The 19,921-nt window shown below is 40.7% G+C and overlaps 1 protein-coding gene across 4 annotated transcripts in view; it reads left to right on the forward strand.

Moving 5' to 3' along the window:
- The first annotated feature begins 202 nt into the window (after window positions 1–202).
- Window positions 203–19,921, forward strand: part of zgc:172282 (leucine-rich repeat and fibronectin type III domain-containing protein 1-like protein) — a 175,635-nt gene continuing 155,916 nt past the window's right edge. For 3 of the 4 annotated variants that reach the window (XM_054793153.1, XM_054793155.1, XM_054793156.1), the window contains exon 1: window positions 203–1,209. The gene's annotated coding sequence lies outside the window, so the exon portion shown is untranslated. Of the gene's footprint in view, window positions 2,015–19,921 lie in introns of all 4 variants that reach the window. The other variant, XM_054793154.1, reaches the window with a different exon arrangement.

Consider the following 19,921-nt stretch of genomic DNA (forward strand, 5'->3'; position numbering starts at 1 on the left):
AAGTTGGTATCAAAAGAACTGAATGGCATCCAACATTTGCTGAGTCTTTTATTGTCCCAAGCTGTAATTCCTTTCTAGACTCTAAATATGTGCTTCTCTCGCGCAAACGCACTGCACGCATTAATTATTAGCGTTTTGTGATCAGTAGCAGTGTGTGGAGAGACGGATGCAGAGAGGACACACACGCGCGCGCGCACTCACACACACGCACTCACACAGACAAGGTTGGGGCTGCTGGTAGGCGTGCATCGCCTCCCGGGACAAAGCAGCACACAGCCGCACTGTGTGTGAAAGTAACTGCAGGCGCGGCCGACAACAAGGATGCTCTCTGTGCCGGATCATAGCGCCTTCTACAACAGGAATAAAACCAAATGATGCGTCGGTTCCTGTGATTTTAAAAGGAAACGATCACCCTTCTTTTCGATTCTGTATTGCACGCCTTCACCTACAGGCTGCAACCGATATAATCTCTCCTAACGACGCAGACAGACAGACAGACAGACGGGTCAAGACAAAGTCACTTGTGGGGGCTGGCAGAGGGCAACGGCTCCTCTGGGAGGTTTCTCTGGATAACCTTGTGCTTGATTAGAATCTACCGAGCGCAACTAGGAGATTATCGCTCCATCAAAGATGTTGAAAGAGCTGCGAATGGCTGAACTCTTCTGCTGGGACAATGCACTTGCATATGCAAGGACCATCGGGGAAATCCACTAACATGCGGCTGCTTGGTTCGTTTTTATGAAGGAATCTCCCACCAAACTCTCCCCTACTCACTGAATTGTCGCTGCTTAGGAAAGTGGTTTCCAGCCATTTTTGAACTGTTGGATATTTGCAGTTAAATGGCCGATTAATAGAGGGAGGGCGCGGGGAGCTCATGTGGAGACCAAATGTGCGCGCAACGCGGCAGTGCGCCGGTTTAGCGGCGTTCTCTCTTTTCACAAGCCCTATCCCAGTGGATCTTGAGTGGACTGGGGGTTTCTGCGGGTTGCCGCCGGTACCGCACCTCATTTATTTGGACTCAAACGGACCTAAAGTGAGCGGGACAAGATAGAAAAGTGGACATGCGTTATACTTGTGTTTTAATGTTTCTGAAAAGGAGTGGGATTATTTCATGCATTCATGGCTGAAAGGATTTTTGCACTTGCTTGACAAGAGTGGGGATAACTGGAGAAAAAAAACCTAAGGAGAGGAGGAGAGGGAGACTCACAGGTATGCAAGGTGTTCATTTCGACTTTTACCGTCTGGCTGATTATTGTGCACTTCCCCACTCCACACCTCACTTGATCACATTCTGACTGCTGTATCTCCCTGCTCATACATTTAAAGGAGCAACAGTAAAAAAACAAAAAAAAAAAAAACATGAGAACAGAACCAGAGAACAAACAAAGATGAGGCGATAATGGCGTTGGTGTTCTCTCCTACACGGTGGAGATTCGATGATACCTAGTTTGCAGACTGGAGGAAAATGGGAGGGGAGAGTGGCTACATTGGAAAGGATGAGGAGGGATGGGATGGAATACACAGAACTGGAATGGAAAAATGTACATTTGTGTTTCTGAGATTTTAGTAGAGAGAAGCTAAAATGGAAGCAGGAACAGGATTATAAATGCATTGAGGTGAGTGGAGCAATTCAATAAATTAGACTAGACTAGACTAGAAGAACAAGTGCAAGGCGGCGCAAAGGACAGAAGAGACCGGGTTGACTTAAAATGAGATGTCAGGGAAAGAGGGCAGATGGAATACAGAGAAGAGAGAGAATGTGGTCCAGGTGACAGGAGAGATGTGCTTGGGGGAGGTGGGGCATAAGGTAGCAGAGAAGCAGGGCTGCTGGTGAGTGGAGAAGGGAGCGTGGTAGCAGATAATCACGGAATCGATTGAGGAGGAAGAGAAGCAATGATGGAAGTTGCCAAAAAGACACAGGAGAGGACTGGCAGGTGATACAGCAGGCATTGGAATGATCCTCTGGCAACAGAGTGCATGCTGTGAGGGCCAACTGAACGGAACAATGCTGCAGGTACTCTGTGATATTATCTAATGGTCTGCTGTGTAATGGCTGTTGCTGCACCATAAGGAGACACACAGAGAATACAGGAAACAACGTAAAGCTGAAGTGAGCGCCGCACACCGCCAGCCTTATACTTTGCTGTGTCAGCTCATCAGATTTGCTTCTACTTAACTGGCCCCATTTGCATTTTTATGGGGTTTGCCACCATAAAACATGGAGTATAGCAACATACACGGGACTATAATTTGGATTCCCTTTTGTCTGGCATGTTTTAGATACAAATCTAAATTTGCATTCCCTAGACTGTATGTGGAGTTAGAGCCAGGCCGTATTTATGGAGTTAAGAATAAGGGTGGAAGGCCATTGGTAAGAATAGTGATTTACCTCACGGATATTTATGTAGCTTGGGTGGGATCAGTTCCCCATCAGTGCACTCGTCACAATTGCCTGGTATGCTGTCCAGCTTTCACCCAGGGCCAGCTTCCCTAAACAGGGGAGGTGAGCAGAGGTTAATTGTTGAGTGCTTTCAATCACCAACCTATTTTATTTGATATTGATATATTGATCAAATATTGGCCAAGACGTGATTGTGGTATTGCTCATTAGGTTGTTGGTATTCACATTCATGGCTTTGGGTTTATGTTTAACCCCATGCAAAGACACAATCTGTCTAGAATTTTCTGGTTGTTTTATTTTAACAGACAGAAACAGAATGTAAAAAACAAACAGGTAGATAGTCACTCAAACTGTGCTGCATTCATCTACTGTCAAATTCTGTGAATTCAGTGATTGATATGGTGTTGAATAATGTGGCCGTGTGTCGTTGACACCATGCCATTTGCATTCTGCAACACGGGGGCTGATGGGTCCACTTGGAACAGCAAGAGAAAATAAAGTTTTCTAATAATGTGCACCAAAATGGAATGGGTTCTTCTCTGCACATGTGCCACCAACAGTACAGTAATCCCTCATTTATGACGGTTAAGGGGTTCCAGACTCAACCGTGATAAGTGAATAAGGAACGAAGTAAGATTCCTGATTTGTAAATTGAATATTTTTGGAATTACAGCATAGAAAACCTGTTTACGCCCTTCTAAATACATTGTTTAACATTACTTGAGCCCTCTAGACATGAACTAACACCCCTATAGTCACCTCCACACTCGTATTACCCAATGTAGTAGACATAATAAGATTAAATAAGCCATTTAAGACATGAATAGGACTCGTGTTTGTGTGCGTTGTTATAAATGTGTTCCCTAGGAGAGCAGAGTGAGTGGCGGACAGGAAGTGACGTTGGGGATTTCAGCTTGGCGTGGGTTACAGCTGCAACAGTCGCCTGTGTTTTTATTAGGGATTCTTGTGCCTGTTTTGAGATAATAAAAGTTGTTGTGAGATAATTGCAATGAAAGCCTGGCGTGTGTGTCTCACTGAACATTACAGCAACATTACTGACAGCTAATGACAAGTGTAGAATACTACATCTCTTCAACGTCTTTGAATGCGTCTTCTGAATGCCTTGTATTTGTATTCCAGTTCCTTTAACCATTTCTGTGCTCGTAGTCAACCAGGAAACGTTATCTATTTTAATATATTTATGTAATATATATAACGGTGATAGTGAAGCCGCAAAATTTGAACTGTGAAGTGCAAGTTTAGCTTCTTTGCTGTCGTTTCTGCACAGCCCTGCTAGCTAGGGATGGGCTTTTAACTGTAGCAGTATAGATTTACAGTGCAGCTGTTTGAGCACAGAAGGAGCAGACTGCTTTTAGTACAGTCCAAGGTCAGACTCATCTGATCCACTTTTCATTCTATTATGCAAACAGATGGAAAGGTGGACAGTTTTCTACAAAAGTTGAGGGTCAAGGTTCCTGGAACCATACCAAGGTGAAAGCTCAGGAGGGAAATTGTGAGACATCTGCTTCCCATCATGTTGAACACAGCATGTGCAGAGTCCAATGCTACTATATTAATAAAGCAGCTCTCCATTAAAGTAGAGGAGCTAGACTTATGGAAGAAGGCACGTGTCCGTTACAAAAATGTGCCTCCAAACACTTTATTGGTTTCTGAAAAAGCTGAAGAAGCAGAACTCTTTTGTTTTGAGCTTCTGTTGAGTCGAGTTCACAGAATTAAGAAGCTGCTTGATGAGAGAGGGTATTAAAATTAACGACATGTAATTAATAGAAGAACCCCAGTTCCACTGGGGTTCCTCATCGCACAAAATCTAAGATTGGTTCAGTTAGTAAAGCCATGCATGTGTTATTCATGCAAGATTGATAATTGATTCAATTTTTTTTTAAACGGTTTCTTCCAACAATGAATTTTTTCATATTTGCCACATTTGTACAATCCATCCCTGTCTGTCAATGTCATACTGAATGAGGACGCCGAGGAGTCTGAATTGTAGAAGGGTATGTGTAATTATTGTGTCTGCATGTGAGAGTGGAGCCTGTTCTCATGAGAATTTAGTATTGCAAGTAAGGCACTGTAATTACAGCAAAAACCACAGTGTTACATTTCTGAGTTAAACATTGTCAAGCGCTAAAGCAAGGTAAGAGGTTGTGATTGGATTGTTGGTAATTAAACTACGCTCACACTGCAGGTCCATTCAAATTTTTCTCACGTCAGTGCGAGCGGTACAATTTGGATTTTTTTGAACAGCCACACAGGCCTCTTTCGTATGTAATCATAAATTTGATATGTACGCTACAGCAATCCCTCGTTTATTGCAGTTAATCGGTTCCAGATCGGGCCGCATGCTGGCCGAGTGGTTAGTATGTTGGTCACACAGTCAGGAGATCGGGAAGACCTGGGTTCGAATCTCTGCTTGGGCATCCCCGTGGGTACTCTGGTTTCCTCCCACATTCCAAAAACATGCATGTTAGGTTAATTGTCCATAGGTATGAATGACCAGTCCGGGTGTGCCCCGCCTCTCGCCTGAAGTCAGCTGGGCTGCAGCATACCCGCGACCCTAGTAGAAGATAAACGTGAGTGTGAATGTTTGTTTGTTTGTCTATGTGTGCCCTGCGACTGGCTGGGTGTACCTCGCCTCTCGCCCAAAGTCTGCTGGGATAGGCTCCCTAAAGAGGATAAGTGGCATCGAAAATAGATGGATGGATGGTTCCATAAGTGAATTTCCGCAAAGTAGGATTTGTTATTTATAAGTGTAATATTTTCGTATTTAGAGCATGGAATTGAGTTTTAGCTTGCCATGGGTAACGACCACAACAATAGCCCGTGTTTTTATTAGGTATTTTTATTAGGGATTATTGTGCCTGTCGTGAGATAATTCAAACCTGTAACAAAAACCTGTTCTTCTGGCGATCGAGTCTGGCACTTGTGTGTCTGAACGAATAACACAGTGACATTACTAACACCTATTGACCAGTATGGGATACTACATATCATTCACAGTGTCTTTGAATGCATCTTCTGAATGCCTTATAGTTGCAATTTATTTCATTTAGCCAATTTCATGCTTGAAAATGCTTAACTACTAAATGCTTAACTACTAAAATTTGCTTCAATATGCATATTTTCTTTACTAATAATCGTCTGTATTCAACCAGGAATCAGCATGATTGATTCATTATGATATTTTTGAATATAATGTACTGCACTGTACTGCAGTCTGACAATTCGGGTCGCGCATATCCTATATGTCGTCGAAAGGCACACGTCACAACTCATTGCCAAAATAGACAAATGCAAAGAGACATGGCGGCTGAAGGAGAAGAAAACAGTCAGTGGCGAAAAGAAAATGTTTTGGAACTGCTTACTCATGTAAGCAGCACTCAAAATTCTCGCCCTCTTCCTTCTTAATCTCCTACGTGAAATAATTCGGTTAAGAAAATGGTGAAAGTGGTTTACATCCCAAACAGACTGCATCGCGTGCGACATCATGTTTTGTGCACATGCGCATCACTTCTCGGACGCACTGCGTTCACATTACACACAAATACAAGTCACGTGTTTTTTTTTGTCATGTCTACGACTACATAAAAAGATCAGATTTTAGCAAAATATCAGAATTGGGCAGCATACCCTTAGTTTGTTCCTGTGAAGGAAAATCGTGTGTTATCGTCCGCCTGCACCCAGGGATAATTGGGGCTACAGCAGATGAAGCTGTGGTGAAAAACATGTCTGTGAGTGGCAGCTTTTATGTGCATTACCGCTACTTTTGGGACTGGAATGAAACAGTGTTGCCCAGAGGTGCCAAACTTCCATGTCAGATGAGAAACTGACATTGGACATGTTAGTTATGAAAATTATACCTTCACCATAACCCCCTAACTCTACCTTCTCTGAAATTATGATACAGTATAGTTTTTATAGGGCACAAAATAGCTATTTTGGTGCAACGTGGCTTCCAGGCTTGTGTAATAAGTGGTTGCTGCCCAACTGCACATTGTTTTACAATGTGTTTTTGCACACAGTGATGGTCACACTGCCAGCAAAAAGCCCTGTTCAAACAAAATGTAGTGATTTTTGCAGAATATCATACTTTATTTTCATTAAATCTTGTTGGGAATTGAGCCAGAAAAAAACCTACAAATTGTCTTTCAGTGAGAAGATGGACCATACTGTTTCATCTCTGTAGGGAAGTGATGTACTAGTGCGGGTCTGCAGGTCCAATCTGAGGCTCACATTGCTGCCTGTAGTGATGTTTCTATTTCCACATATTTTAAATTCAGTCATAAAAAAGACAGCCAGTGGTGGGATGTAATGTGGTTGCAGCAGAAGGCAAATATTTGAAGATGAAGGCAGACTGCGATGAGAAGGATTTAACATGTTTTTGTTTTTTTTGTTTTTGTTTTGAAAATGTCGTATTGGTGTGACTGAAGACACATGCTCAGAGATAAAGAAGAAAACATATGAAGGAAATGAAATTACAGGCTAAAAAAACGCACGATAATGAGCGAAATAGGTAAAAAAAAATAAATGAAACGTCGACATGCATGAGGGTAAAGAAAAGATGGGAAATCAAAAGCAAAGAGTGTTAATACTGTGATTGGACCACTGGTTTTGAAGTCCAGATTATTTCTTCACAATGTTTGCAACAAAGCGACACGTTGTCCATTACAGTGGGGGTTTAAATGTCGACACGGTTATGACAGATGCTGGCTCAATGGCACATCTCCAGCTCACCAGGGAAGAATGAGTGAGAGATGGTGCTGAGCGAGAGGAGTAAAAAAAAAAAAATAGAAGTGGAGAGAGGACTGATGCCAAGAGAGACAGAGAGAGCACAGGGGAGTGAGTAGTGTGCTGAATGCCAAGCAGCGTGCTTGCAGAAAGGTGCTGTGTTGTGCTGATATATCACTGTTCAGCCAAACCGCTGCATCCTGTAAGTTCCTAAAATGTATCTCTGGGGATGACAGATTTATATGCTCTTTTTTTTTTTTTTACCTTAGCAGAAAGAGAAATTGCTTATTTGTGGCTGCATTTTCTTAAAGGTAAAGCAGTTCTGACACATTCTTGAGCTGGTCAGTATGTAAATAAATGGGCCATTATGTACTCGATAGCCTGACAAATATGTCAGGTTCTGTAGAGGTTCCTGCAGGCTATTAATACCGAATTGCAATATGCTGTTTTTGGCAAAAACAAGTTACTGGCTTTGTTTTCTTGCTGTAAACTTAAACAGGTAGAGGAGGCTCTTCCACCTAATGCAAAACTCAGTTGGAGTCTGATATAAAATACAGGACAACCTGCTGGCGCTTTTATGTCATATTAAATTGCAGAGGATGCAAGAGCAAATGGGACCACGGGGTAGCTTTATTATTACTAGCTACATTACCAATGTCCCTAACTGAAGGCGCCTGCAGTTGACTTGTAAGGCGTGATGTGTTTGCTTTTAGAGCACTGTTGTTCACTGGCTTTGAGCTGAACCCCTAAAACTACTCGGATGTGCCTTCAATTTGACTCTCCTTTGCTGGTATTGTGTCCCGTGTATGCAGTGCGGATGTGTGTCCGGATTCTTTGTGTGCATGCACAGTTCCACTGAATTTTTTGCTTTTTTAATAATATTTCACTATGAATTTAAATTGTCAGAAAACACCAAGGAAAACAAAAAATGAGTGCACACTGAGTTGAATCGTGGTGCCTGCCAGTTCCTGTTTATCAGCACGTTGTCAATAGCATAATGTTGTAGAAACATTGATTATCTACCATAGCCTTCTACAGCTCCTGTAATGTCTTCATCCCCTTATTATTGCTAATCGGACAATAACATACACAGAAATGTTATACGGGAGGCACTTGCAGTACTCACTTAATCCTGAACGCGTTACTCGTCACTGCCGCCCTTTTTTTTTGACAGCACTAGCACCCACTCAAGAGCAAGTCAAATACAGTATAATATATCTTCATGCTCTGCTGAATGAGTGAATTAATTTGACTGCCAAGATGGAGGACGTGTACAGTGTTCCCTTGTTTATCGCGGGGGATCGGTTCCCAACATAGCCTGCAATAAGTGAAACCCACTAAGTAGCCAACTTTATGTGTTTACAGTTATTATATATGTTTTAAGGCTGCAGAACTCTCTACATACACTTTTTACACTTTTCTCAGACAGGCATGAGCATTTTCTCACATTTCTGTCTTGTTTAGACACTCTCAAAGTTCAAATTGTGTTTGAATTTTAATGATCAACCTACTAGGTTGGACACATTAGTAAGTGACTCACGCATATTTTACTCCTCTGGCCATGCCTCGTCCTAGCACCGTTCGGCCGTAGCGTTTTTGCATCCTTGTTAAAACATATTCCTCCTGTCCTCGTATTTTTCTCACACGGTTAGCCTCTTCTATTTTTTTCGATTGTTTACAGGATTGGTTAGCAAGCAGCTCACACAGTTAGCTAGTTTGGTAGCCATGACCACAACAGGAGATTGCCAATGATGTACAGCCAATCAGGACGCAGAAGACAATGGGCGGTGCAGGCAGAAGAGAGAGAATAGAGAGCGACACCGCTGCCTGTGCTAAAGCACAGAACTACAACACTCTACGTCCCACAATGCAGTTCTTCTTAAAGGGCCAGGCTCGGCCTGTAACACAAAAAAAATCCGCGAAACAGTGAGTCTGTGAAGGTGAACCGCGATGGAGCGAGGGAACACTGTATACACAAACTCACCAGGAGGTCATCAGACTTTTATCATAACTTTTTCTGGAGGACAGGGTGCATGTACTTCATATACAGATGAAAGGTAAGAACACAAATGTTTTTCAGTTAATACAAAAATACAAAAAGTATGTAAAAAAAAATTAACCAAAGTGAAATTTTGTCTTCTTTTTATTGTTATCCTATTCATGAGCAACCTGTATTAATATTTAAAAAAAACACTCCAAAGGAGTCAGTGCCTCACCTGCTATGAGCTTCACCACACGCCACTGTTGACACCATGTTGTTCTTCTTCCGGCCACAAAATGGTTGAGAGTCAATGGAGTTAAGTACTGGGCTCCATTTTTCTTGTCAATGCTATAGCATGAACCTAAATGCACCATGTCATGTTATGCTAGAATATGTACCATATTGAGGTGGGAGTGTCATAGGACACGTTTCTCCAGTGGACTGTTTTGTCTCCGTCTTATCTGTAATAGTCGTAGTCTGTGGTGACAGAGCGGACTTGACAAGCAAGTGGAGATAGATTGAGGAGGAGTGGGTGCTCGCCCCTCTATCGCTCCTCGTCTATTACCAGTGTCTGAAAGAAGCAGTGCTACATGATGGATCGGTGCTCTACTCTTTTTTTCCCACCTTCTGTTTCATTTTCTCTACCTGGTTACTCCACTATTTCTTACTTCTACTTCTTCTACTACCATCTTCTTTTCATTGTTATGCTCTGCGACTTTAATTGTTCCATAACTTGTGTAGGTTTGTCTAACCTTTTAAATTATGGTCTGATAGCATGTGTAACACACTTCAGCCCCGCGCCCTGGCCAGGGCTCGAACCCGCTTCCACAAATCCCTGCTAAATGGGAGTTAAGTAGCATTTGAGAATGAGCTAAAAGCGCAGGTTATAAACTTGCTGTCCAGCGCCGCTCCTGAAGGAAAACTGCACTATAATATACTGTATAATAAATAAATATGGGCAAAATTCCAAAAAATTGCAGTTTTCCTTTAAGGCATCAGTGATAAGTGAGGTTTACCAACGTACAGTACTATCGCACAGCCGCACCTGCTGGCATCTGATGCACATGCATGTTGCAATCAAAATGAAGCAATCATTTTGTGTATGTCTGTTGTGCCGGGTTTATTTTCTTACTTTTTGGCATTGTTTTTAATAAAACATCCATCGATGCACCGATGTGTAATTAGAATAGCAGGAGCCAGGAGCAGTTTGATTGGTGTTTGCAGCACATCCCCAGTCACAGCGGGACTAATATGCACACGCTTTCCACTCCCAAACAGGCAGCTCATTTTTTATGGAGGTACAAATCTGAAAAATTCCTCTAAAAATGTAAAATTGAGTACAAATCTACATTTACCCGAATATTAGATGGCTCCTTTTTAAAAAAAAAAAAAAAAAACCTTCTGTGACAAAATCAAGACAAAAGACGACAAAATTAATCTAGAGAGAAAACTCATTTTGGAAATAGTATATGGTATTTTGTTTATAAATAGTATATATACAGAGAATAGTATATATGCAGATATATATTTAAATGTATTTATTTATTTTGTAGTTTTTTAAGTAAAGTAAAAAGTGATTCATATATAAAGCTTTGTCTTTAAATACAAAGCTTTGTGCTCTTATTGGTTGTTGGTGTCAACATTTCAGCTTTTTCTCATTGTGTCTTTTGCTCTATTTTTACATTTTTTTCAGTTTTTTTAAATTTTATTTTGTTTCTGAAGTGATGCAATGACAAATGAGACGCACTTTGGCCACCCCTACTTTTGTGGATCTGGCTTGATGTCGTGGTCGAGCGATGCGTGCCTGTTGGTCACTCTCCGGGAAGGGAGGGCAGTGCGGTGATAAAACCTTTTTTTTTCAAATATTCACAAGATCAACCGGCTCATCTTCATTGGGACTTGCGGCAACATCTACTGGATTCTTTCTTGGCCCACGTGTCACTACTTTACTGAAGTTTCCTGGAAATGTAGTTATCGCTTACTAACGAACTAACTGCTGCACTACCTGACCGATGAACACATGGCAAACATAACATTGTGCTTCGTCACTTGGCAGAGGTTGTAATAACATTTCAAACCCAGAAGGGCTGCAGTGACCACTCACTCATTAGCGCTGTCATCAGTGTGGATGTTATTCATTAAAAGTCAGTATGTGGCGCAGTCTCAGGCAATGTGACCTATGCCTTGTGATGTATCTCTGTATTTGTACTTTAGGCATGTTTTATATTTTCTAGGGAGTCACCTATAGAACTGCATGTCAAGTATGCTGTCCTTTTATGTACCTTGTGCATGCGTGCACAGCTGCACAGGGAGGCTTCACAAGGCAATCTATTATGATAAGGAGCTTCAGATAGATTTATTAAGACCTTGTGAGGCAGGTGTGAGTTTTATGTCACATGGAAAACAAAATTGTCATGAATTGTCAGACGATGATATAGCGCTATAGTCTAGAAACACAATTTGCCCTGGGTACAGAAGTGTGGCTGGTGCATTTGGAACCTGGGGCTTCAGACTTAACCATCAAACAGACACTGTATTATCAGTATTATTAAATAAATATGTATATGAACTAAAATACAAATATAAGGCATTCAGAAAAGGCATTCAAAGATGTGATATGTAGTATTCTACACTGGTCACCAGGTGTCAGTAATGTCACTGACATGTTCGGTGAGTCACACACACGCACCAGACTTGAGTGCCGGAACAGCGGGCCTTTATTGCAGGATTGAATTATCTCACAATAATCCCTAATAAAAGCACTGGCTACTGTTGTGACCGTAACGCACGCAAAGCTAAAACTCAACTCTGAACCCCCAACATCACTTCCTGTCAGTCCCTCACTCAGCTCCAGTAGCACAGGAACAGTCTTATTTCTGTCTTAAATGGCTTATTTCCTCCTATTATATCTCCTATGTTGGGTAATAGGACTGTAATGGTGATTATAGGGGTGTTATTTAATGTCTAGAGGCCTTTAATTAAAAAAAAAATGTATTTACAAGGTCGTAAACAGGTTTTGTAGGCTCTAACTATGAAAATATGCCATTTTTAAATCAGAACTCCTACTTCACTTATCACCTTAACGTCAAGGGATAAACGAGGGATTACTATATATATATATATATATATATATATATATTGCTGTTGGTTGTCATTCACCCTGCCCAAGATGCAGAAGTCAGTCATCGCGGCTTTGTTTTTATGTCAGCAAATGGCAATGTTCTACTGAGATTAATCAAGTGACAGATAGTGGATAGGTCACAAGACAAACAAGAATCAATTTAGGAAACATCATTATCATTTATGAATAGTGTGTTGTTGAGCAACAAGCGTGTGGACAGCTTAGCTATCTTTGTGATTGCAACATCCATATTTGTCATATTTGTTCATCTGGTCAGCAGGCCTTTACATTGGAACCCTGTAACTGGACATTGTCGTATCGACTGTTCTGTCATTGTATTGTATGCTGAGGTACTTAGCATCGTCTCATGAGACGTAGGGGGGTAATTATCCAACTGTAGCTCGCAGGAAAGCTTGTCAGTCTGTAATATAGGAATTGATCTATATTTCTTCTCCAAGGCAAAACAAGTGACCGACCACTTGCAATGGTTCAATGAATTCCAAGCACAACAAGTGATCGGAATAACACCATCCATGGATCTTCTATGCCGCTTGTCCTCACGAAGGTTGCGGGTATGCTGGAGCCTATCCTAGCTGACCTCGTGCGAGAGGCGGGGCACACCCTGGACTGGTAGCCAGCCAATCGGAGGGCACATATGGACAAACAATCATTCATTCATGACAAACACTCCCAGTGACGTGTGGTGAGATTATGACTCCCGACTCCTCCTCGAGGTTGTTTAAAAAAAAAAAAAAGTTAATACAGTTAGCTTCTTAGGAGGATAACAAGAAAAAACACAGAATAATTAACTTTAGTTAAAAAAATTGTGGCAAATATGACATTTCTGGGTATTTTATTGTCCGATTAGCAAGAATAACGATGTCACACTTGCATTAAAGACATTACACTGGCTATAGAAAGTCCTCGTGTATTATAAATGTTTCTGCAAACATTATATTGATGACATGCTGACAAACAGAAATCGCCATCCAAGCCAGTGCACTGAGGGTTACACACTCAGACGCTAGGCTATGTTATGCACTACGGCAAGAGGAGAGACTGACGGCAGCCTCATCTTCGGTTCTGCCCTGTGTTTCATCAGGAAGTACGACACAGCTCAATGGACAAATTGAACCATCTGACTAGTCGGTCCGTGCATGGATCGCACGTCATTGTGGGTTTTGCCGCTCGGCTCCTTGTTGGAAGACGGCGGACGTGTGCATTCAGGGGTTGTGGTCGGGTTTGCCTGCGGTGTGCTTTGGCTTCGTCCTGGGGTTTTTTCGCCTGAGGGCCTGATGTCCCTGGCTCTTTGTGAATCGTGTGTATTGAACACAGGAAATGAAGAAATTCATTAGTGATTGCTGTGATATGCGAACGGGGTGGGATTAAATAAACTCATCTTATTTAAGACACTGTATACGCACAGTATATATGATGTACTCCAATGTAACCTTGTGTGCATGTTTGAAATAAACCAAACAAGAAAATATTAATATTTCGGTTTTTGTTTTTTTTTCACCTGCGTTCCTTGACTGCATGTTACTGAATACTACATAAAAAAATCCTCACCTACTATGGTGGATTGGGAGCTATTGTACAAAAGTAGTATGTGGGTTACATTTTCTTTGAATATATATGTCGGGCACACGCACGCACAAACAAGTGCACACACAGCTAGGAATATGTTCCGTGCCCAAGTCAAGTTTCTACTCATATTCAAATATGGAAAGGTTTCTTAACACGCAAACACTCACTCACATTTTTTTCTAATTTACATGAGCTTGTGTGGCTCCTGATGCATATTTGATGATGGTTTGATTGACAGCTACAGGGGGGCTGTGAATGTGAGAGAGGCCAGGCATGAATCAGTATGGCGGCAGCCTGATATTGCAGTGCCTGAAGCGCCTTCTACCCACCAACATGTTCCATTTCCTCACAAAACTGAACTGAGAGTCCAATTAAACTCTTAAAGACTACAATACAGAGGTGTTCTGTCTGATCAGTTGCTCTCATTTGAGACATTTGTGCTCATTCAAAGCGCAAATTGGATTCAATCTTCACACAGTTTTTAAGTATTCTGGAATTTTGAATTGAGTTAGAGAGATTTTGGCTTTAATCATACAGTTTGAGTGTTATCAAACGCCTCAGGACACATATCCAACGCCGATTACGATGTGATACTACATTTTGTTGTGTCGTGGGATATTATGCACACTTGTCAAACACTGTAGTGTGTCAGTATGTATCTTACATGTAGAAACATAAGGTGCCTTAAAGCCTAAAACACATTCACAATACTTGAGAAAGGTGTCTATGAAACGTTGGACTTTTTTTCGATACATTAATTGTGATTTACACATAAAAGGATAATATTCGGGTCCCACGGGTGCATCTTTTTTAAGTAGCAATATTAGCATAAGTGTAAAATGTTAAATTGGCTTAATGCCAGTCGACTGGGGAGAGGGAGACACAAGAAATCTACCTTGAGCTCGAATGAATATCATCCTGAATTGATGCAGGATGAGTTCAGACATCTGGCGGGGGACCTCCACTCAGCTCCATGCTCAATTTCTGATTGAGCACGAAGATTCGCTCTCAGAACCTGGAAGTGTTCTCCACTGATATGTTAACTATTTCATTAATCAAGTGATAGGTCAACTACAAATTAGTCTACCAAAGCCAGAGGTGCAGAGTGTGGCGTCTGGAAGGCTGCCATTAATAACTAACATTTCTAAGAGAAAGCATTGCTCCAATTTGTGTTAATTTGGACACATTACACCCACACAGTTTAAAAAGTATTACTGGCAATAAGAGTGCCCACAGGACGTAGCGCCAAGTAAATCACGTCCAGTTTACAGGCTCAAGGCGGACCTCGTATGTGTTGGTATGTGTGTTACAGCTGTAGATGTTGAAGTCTTTGTCCCAGCTGCTGTGCTTTGCTGCCAATTCATTAAGCTTCCAGCTGTTACATGGTGCCATCTGATAATAATACTGTAAAAAAAAAATTTAAGCTCTTAAACCCTTCCGTTGATAAGATTGTTCATTGCTGTAGGGGTCTACACCTGACGAGTGGCCGAGAGGTTAGACGTTTTTTTTTTTTTTTTTGATGGTAATGATTGCCTCATAGCTAATAATGATTTAATGGGCTCCTTCCCCCAAAGAGAGTGAGTCATGAAGTGAGAACATTATATAAGCAATAAATAGGTCACGTTATGTGAGAAGAAAGTGATGTTTAGTGTTAGCTGACTTTGTTATGCGACAGATGCTCTCTTCTTTAATTCTCTCTGTCATATCATCGCTGTCCAGTGACAGCTGGGTATGTCACACTGCATTTTACCCGAAGGAGCGAGTCAAAATAGGTTTACAGAAAATTAGTTCTTAAAAAAACGCCACAAACAACTGTTACTAGACATATGTAGCCAGATAGGTAAATATTTTCACTGTCAAAAGGGATACAGCGGTAAATGGTTTACCGGGAAAGTTAAAAGCAGAATTTGTTTGTTTCTATTACTGTTTCAAAATGTAACTATCGTCACTACCATTATTAGTGTCGAGGAGTCGGCTGTGCCATCGTAAGAGGACATGGGCCATGCCACTTTAAAGGAAAACTGCACTTTTTGGCAATTTTGCCCGTCATCCACAAGCCTTACGTGAGGCATGGACACATATGCCTTTCTCTTTTCTGTGCGTTCTAAATATAGAAAAAAAACAGCTAAAAAGACGCAGTTAAGAATGCACATAATGGGAGGCTCCTATTCCAAAGCCTTCTGAAAAAAACTCCAAAAACTGGCAACGACGCTCATTTTACATATAATGTGACATGCATATTAACCAAGCTACAGCGACATTGATCAGAATCATCAGGATGGCCTTTACTCGTCACTTATACAGAGGTACAAGCGAAATTTAGTTCACAAATGATGTGCATTAATTACCTGTCTCCTTTTATCTGTTTTTATATCTTTAGAAATGCATATGTGTTTATGTCTCACATAAGGCTTGTGGATGATTCCACACAAAATTCCAAAAAAGTGCAGTTTTCCTTTAAGAGTGCTGATGGACATGATTTTTTTTTTTTTTCTATAAAATGTTATTTATATAATTTCTATTTATTTTTGGTATTTTTTTAAATAACTTTTTAATAACTGAATCATTTTTATTTTATTTATTTCATTTTTTGTATATTCAGTTTTACAAAAATATGTTTTATTTTATAAATAGTCATTTACATTTTTTTTAATCCATTTTAAAAAAAAATAAAATTTCAGAGTAGCAAAATAAGACAAAACAAACAAGTGGTAATGGTTTACTTTATTTGGAACATGCATACAAGTTACATTGGAATACATCACATAATGTAGTACAATTCACAGTTCTACGTGTCCAAAAAGGAGCAGGAAGAAGCAAAACTTACTTAATCCTACCCCCGGGAAAGGCAAGGAGACTTTGCTAACGTAAACTCACCATGGAAGATGTGGAATGGGCAACACGTTGCTTTTGGGTCAAATCAATAGAACCACCAAATGAGCTGGTGTAAGTTTACATTTTTCCGAGCGTTCACAGGAATAACCTGCTCTGCTGAAGATGCTACAACATGCAGCTGAGAGTGGGAATGACATCCTCTTAATATAGGCTCTGATGTCTCAGCCCCCCAGAGTGTTCATTTATCACAGGAAGCTATTGGTCTTTTAAAGCGAAATAGAATTTACGTCATTCTGTATGTCTTCTCTTTGATATCCTCGGACTAAAATTGTATGATTAATTTGCTTTAGACGCATAGTTTTTGCGTGGATTTTGATGTACTTTATAGATAAGGCCAACGTAACTCCAACGTTGGCCAAAGTTCAAACCAGTTGTTTTTTAAAATTTATTTTATTATGAATGAGTGTATTTTAGCAGTCAATTACACAACTAATTGACTGGAAGACGTTGCGTAAAGAATTTATTTTCATATTTTTTGCACATTTTGATTAAAAGGTCAGTGTAGACATTTATTCATGCAACTGGTTTGGCTGCCGGACCCACCATCGTCCCTTATATATTCATTAAAATTTCAATTAAATGTTTAATTTAAAAAACAGTAATTTGAAGGAAGGAATTTGGTGTGTAGCTTAAGAATGATCTAAGAAAAATGGAACCGCTAATTTTGTCCAAGGTGTGTTGATGTCCAAGGTGTGGCCCCAGCTGTTTTTTGTGTTGGCCTGCGGCACATTCTAAAAAATATGATTTAACAAGAAAATTCACAAAACAACAGCAAAAATTGTAAAATCAGCATTAATTTTACAAGAATAATGTGAAAATATTAAAGCAAAAGTCGGAATTTTACGAGAATAACTTCGTGATATTATGAAGAAAAATAACATCATTTCAGAAGCATAAAGAAATATTAAAGAAAAAAGCTGTCATATTATGAAAAACAAACAAAACAATAATGTTGTAACTTTTTGAAAATTTTGTTGCGGAAAAAGAGGTCAAAATGTAATAGGAATAAAGTCATAATTATGAGTAGAAAAAATGAACTAGTTTGAAGATAAAAGAACAACAGAAGAAATGGGGAAAAAAAATGCTGTAATTTTAGGAGAATAAAGTCAAAATAAGAGAAAAAAGTCCAATGAAAAAAAACTGAATTTTATAAGAATGAACTCACATACAGTACTCATGTTATGAGGAAAAATAACGTCATTTTAGCAGCAGAGTTGAAATATTCATATTATTTTTCAACAAAATAAAGTTGGAATTTTTGCAAAATTAGGTTGGGGAAAAAGTTAGAATATTATGGGAATAAAGTCAAAATATTGTGGAAATAAAGTCATGATATCACAAAAAGAAATTTTCTGAAGATTTTTGAAAAAGAAAGTATTTAGAGCAAAGACCAAAGTCCATACTAATAATCCACTTTTCCACCTATATTACAAAGCCTAGATGCAGTTTTTTTCTTGAAATATACTGTACATACTGTAAATAACTTGTAAATAACATATCTACATTTGTTGATTTACAAAATATCAAAGTGGCCCTTGCATCCGTTAATTTTTCAGTATGTGGCCCTCGTTGGAAAAAGCTTGGCCGCCCCTGTTCTAGGCTATCTCAGTTAGTCTAGTTGTCACTCTGTAGTGTCACATGCACCCCCGACCCCTCTAGTTTTATACTAGGATGACCAAATATTGGGATAAATATGTATTATGGCTTGCATATGCAAAACGGAGCCAGTGTGAGTTTTATCTTACCAATAAATGTACCATATTTGAAATGCTGTTATCACTGTGTTGCCTATGTTTTGTATTCAGTTCGTGCTTTTTGTTTTCAAAAGGATATAAACTGTGGAAGTTTTGCTCCAGGCAGGACCGTAAAGTTCAACAAATCAATTTAGAGTTGAAAGTGACGCGTTTTCTGTAGAGCACCAGGTGGTAATTATTTCCATATTTTAGTATGATAAAGTGATATTTAGTGGACTATTGATGGGGTGAGCAGAATAGGTTTATGTGTGTGTGTGTGTGTGTGTGTGTGTGTGTTACCGGGGCATTTCGGTGAGAATGTAAGTTGTTTGTTTCTGTAAAAGGTAAACATGATAAGTCGTAGAAAATGAAGATGCTTGACGTAAATGTAATATGCCTGTTTTGGACTTGAACCCATTGTTGTTCAATACTGACTCTGCAGAACAGTTCCAGTTACTGAAAATGTGTCCCTTAAAGGCCACCATATTTTCCCTGAAATTTGTAACACACGATAATAAAACATTATAATCTCTGCTATTACCAATGGTATTTCGATTCCGCTGATTTCCTTTCTGATCCGATCCTGAGTAAAATTCAGGCTGGTGTCGGCGATGCTGATCCCATACCGATACTTTCTGCAGGTACACCTATGTGTCTGGTACATTTCAAAGAGCAGTGTGTTTCAAATCATAGCATATCTCATAAATCCAGTCAAATCAAACTTGATTTCTAAAGCGCTTTTCATACATAAAAATGCAACCCAAAGTGCCTTACAGGGTTAAAAACAAAGCGACCTCCGTGGACGCACCACGGCTGCTCACATAGCGTATCCGACATCAATGGACCTTACCCGGCCACGGCGGGCGGCTCTTCCCGCTGTGCAGTCTGGTTCTCCCGGTCACGATAGCCGTAGGTGCCGTAGGAAGCCAGTACGCCCGTCTTGTAATCGAAGCGAGTGCGCTTCACGAGCCTCGTACGATGCCCACAAATGGTACGTCCCCAGTGAGTGCAACGTACGACAGCCTTAAATGAGGCGCACCTAGCACGCACGGGTCGCACTCCGCACTCACGGAGTAAAAAGCTACCAACAGTGGCCGAGCGGCAAGCACGTGGGTTTTCACGAATCACTTGCTCCTTAAGTACGACACACTTGCAACCCCTCTGACACCCTACTTCCTCTACGTGCTGGCCACGGCCAACACATTTCCCAAAAGTTGCGGAGCCCACACGTACGTCGGGATGTAACTCCCACTTAACTCCTGGAACTAAATCTCTGGGCTGGCCCGGGAACATGCCGCTGCAGACACAACGCAACAGAGGGGGCGAATTGGCACAGTCGGAGCTGCCCCTCCCCACATGCAGAACAAGCGCTGTGAGTAGGGCCGCATGGTCCATGGGGATGGGCGGGCCATTTTGCGCGAGGGGGCCATATGCGCATCGCTGCTGTGACACGTGCA

Source organism: Dunckerocampus dactyliophorus, chromosome 12, assembly GCF_027744805.1.
Source record: "Dunckerocampus dactyliophorus isolate RoL2022-P2 chromosome 12, RoL_Ddac_1.1, whole genome shotgun sequence".
In the NCBI taxonomy this organism is placed as follows: domain Eukaryota; kingdom Metazoa; phylum Chordata; class Actinopteri; order Syngnathiformes; family Syngnathidae; genus Dunckerocampus; species Dunckerocampus dactyliophorus.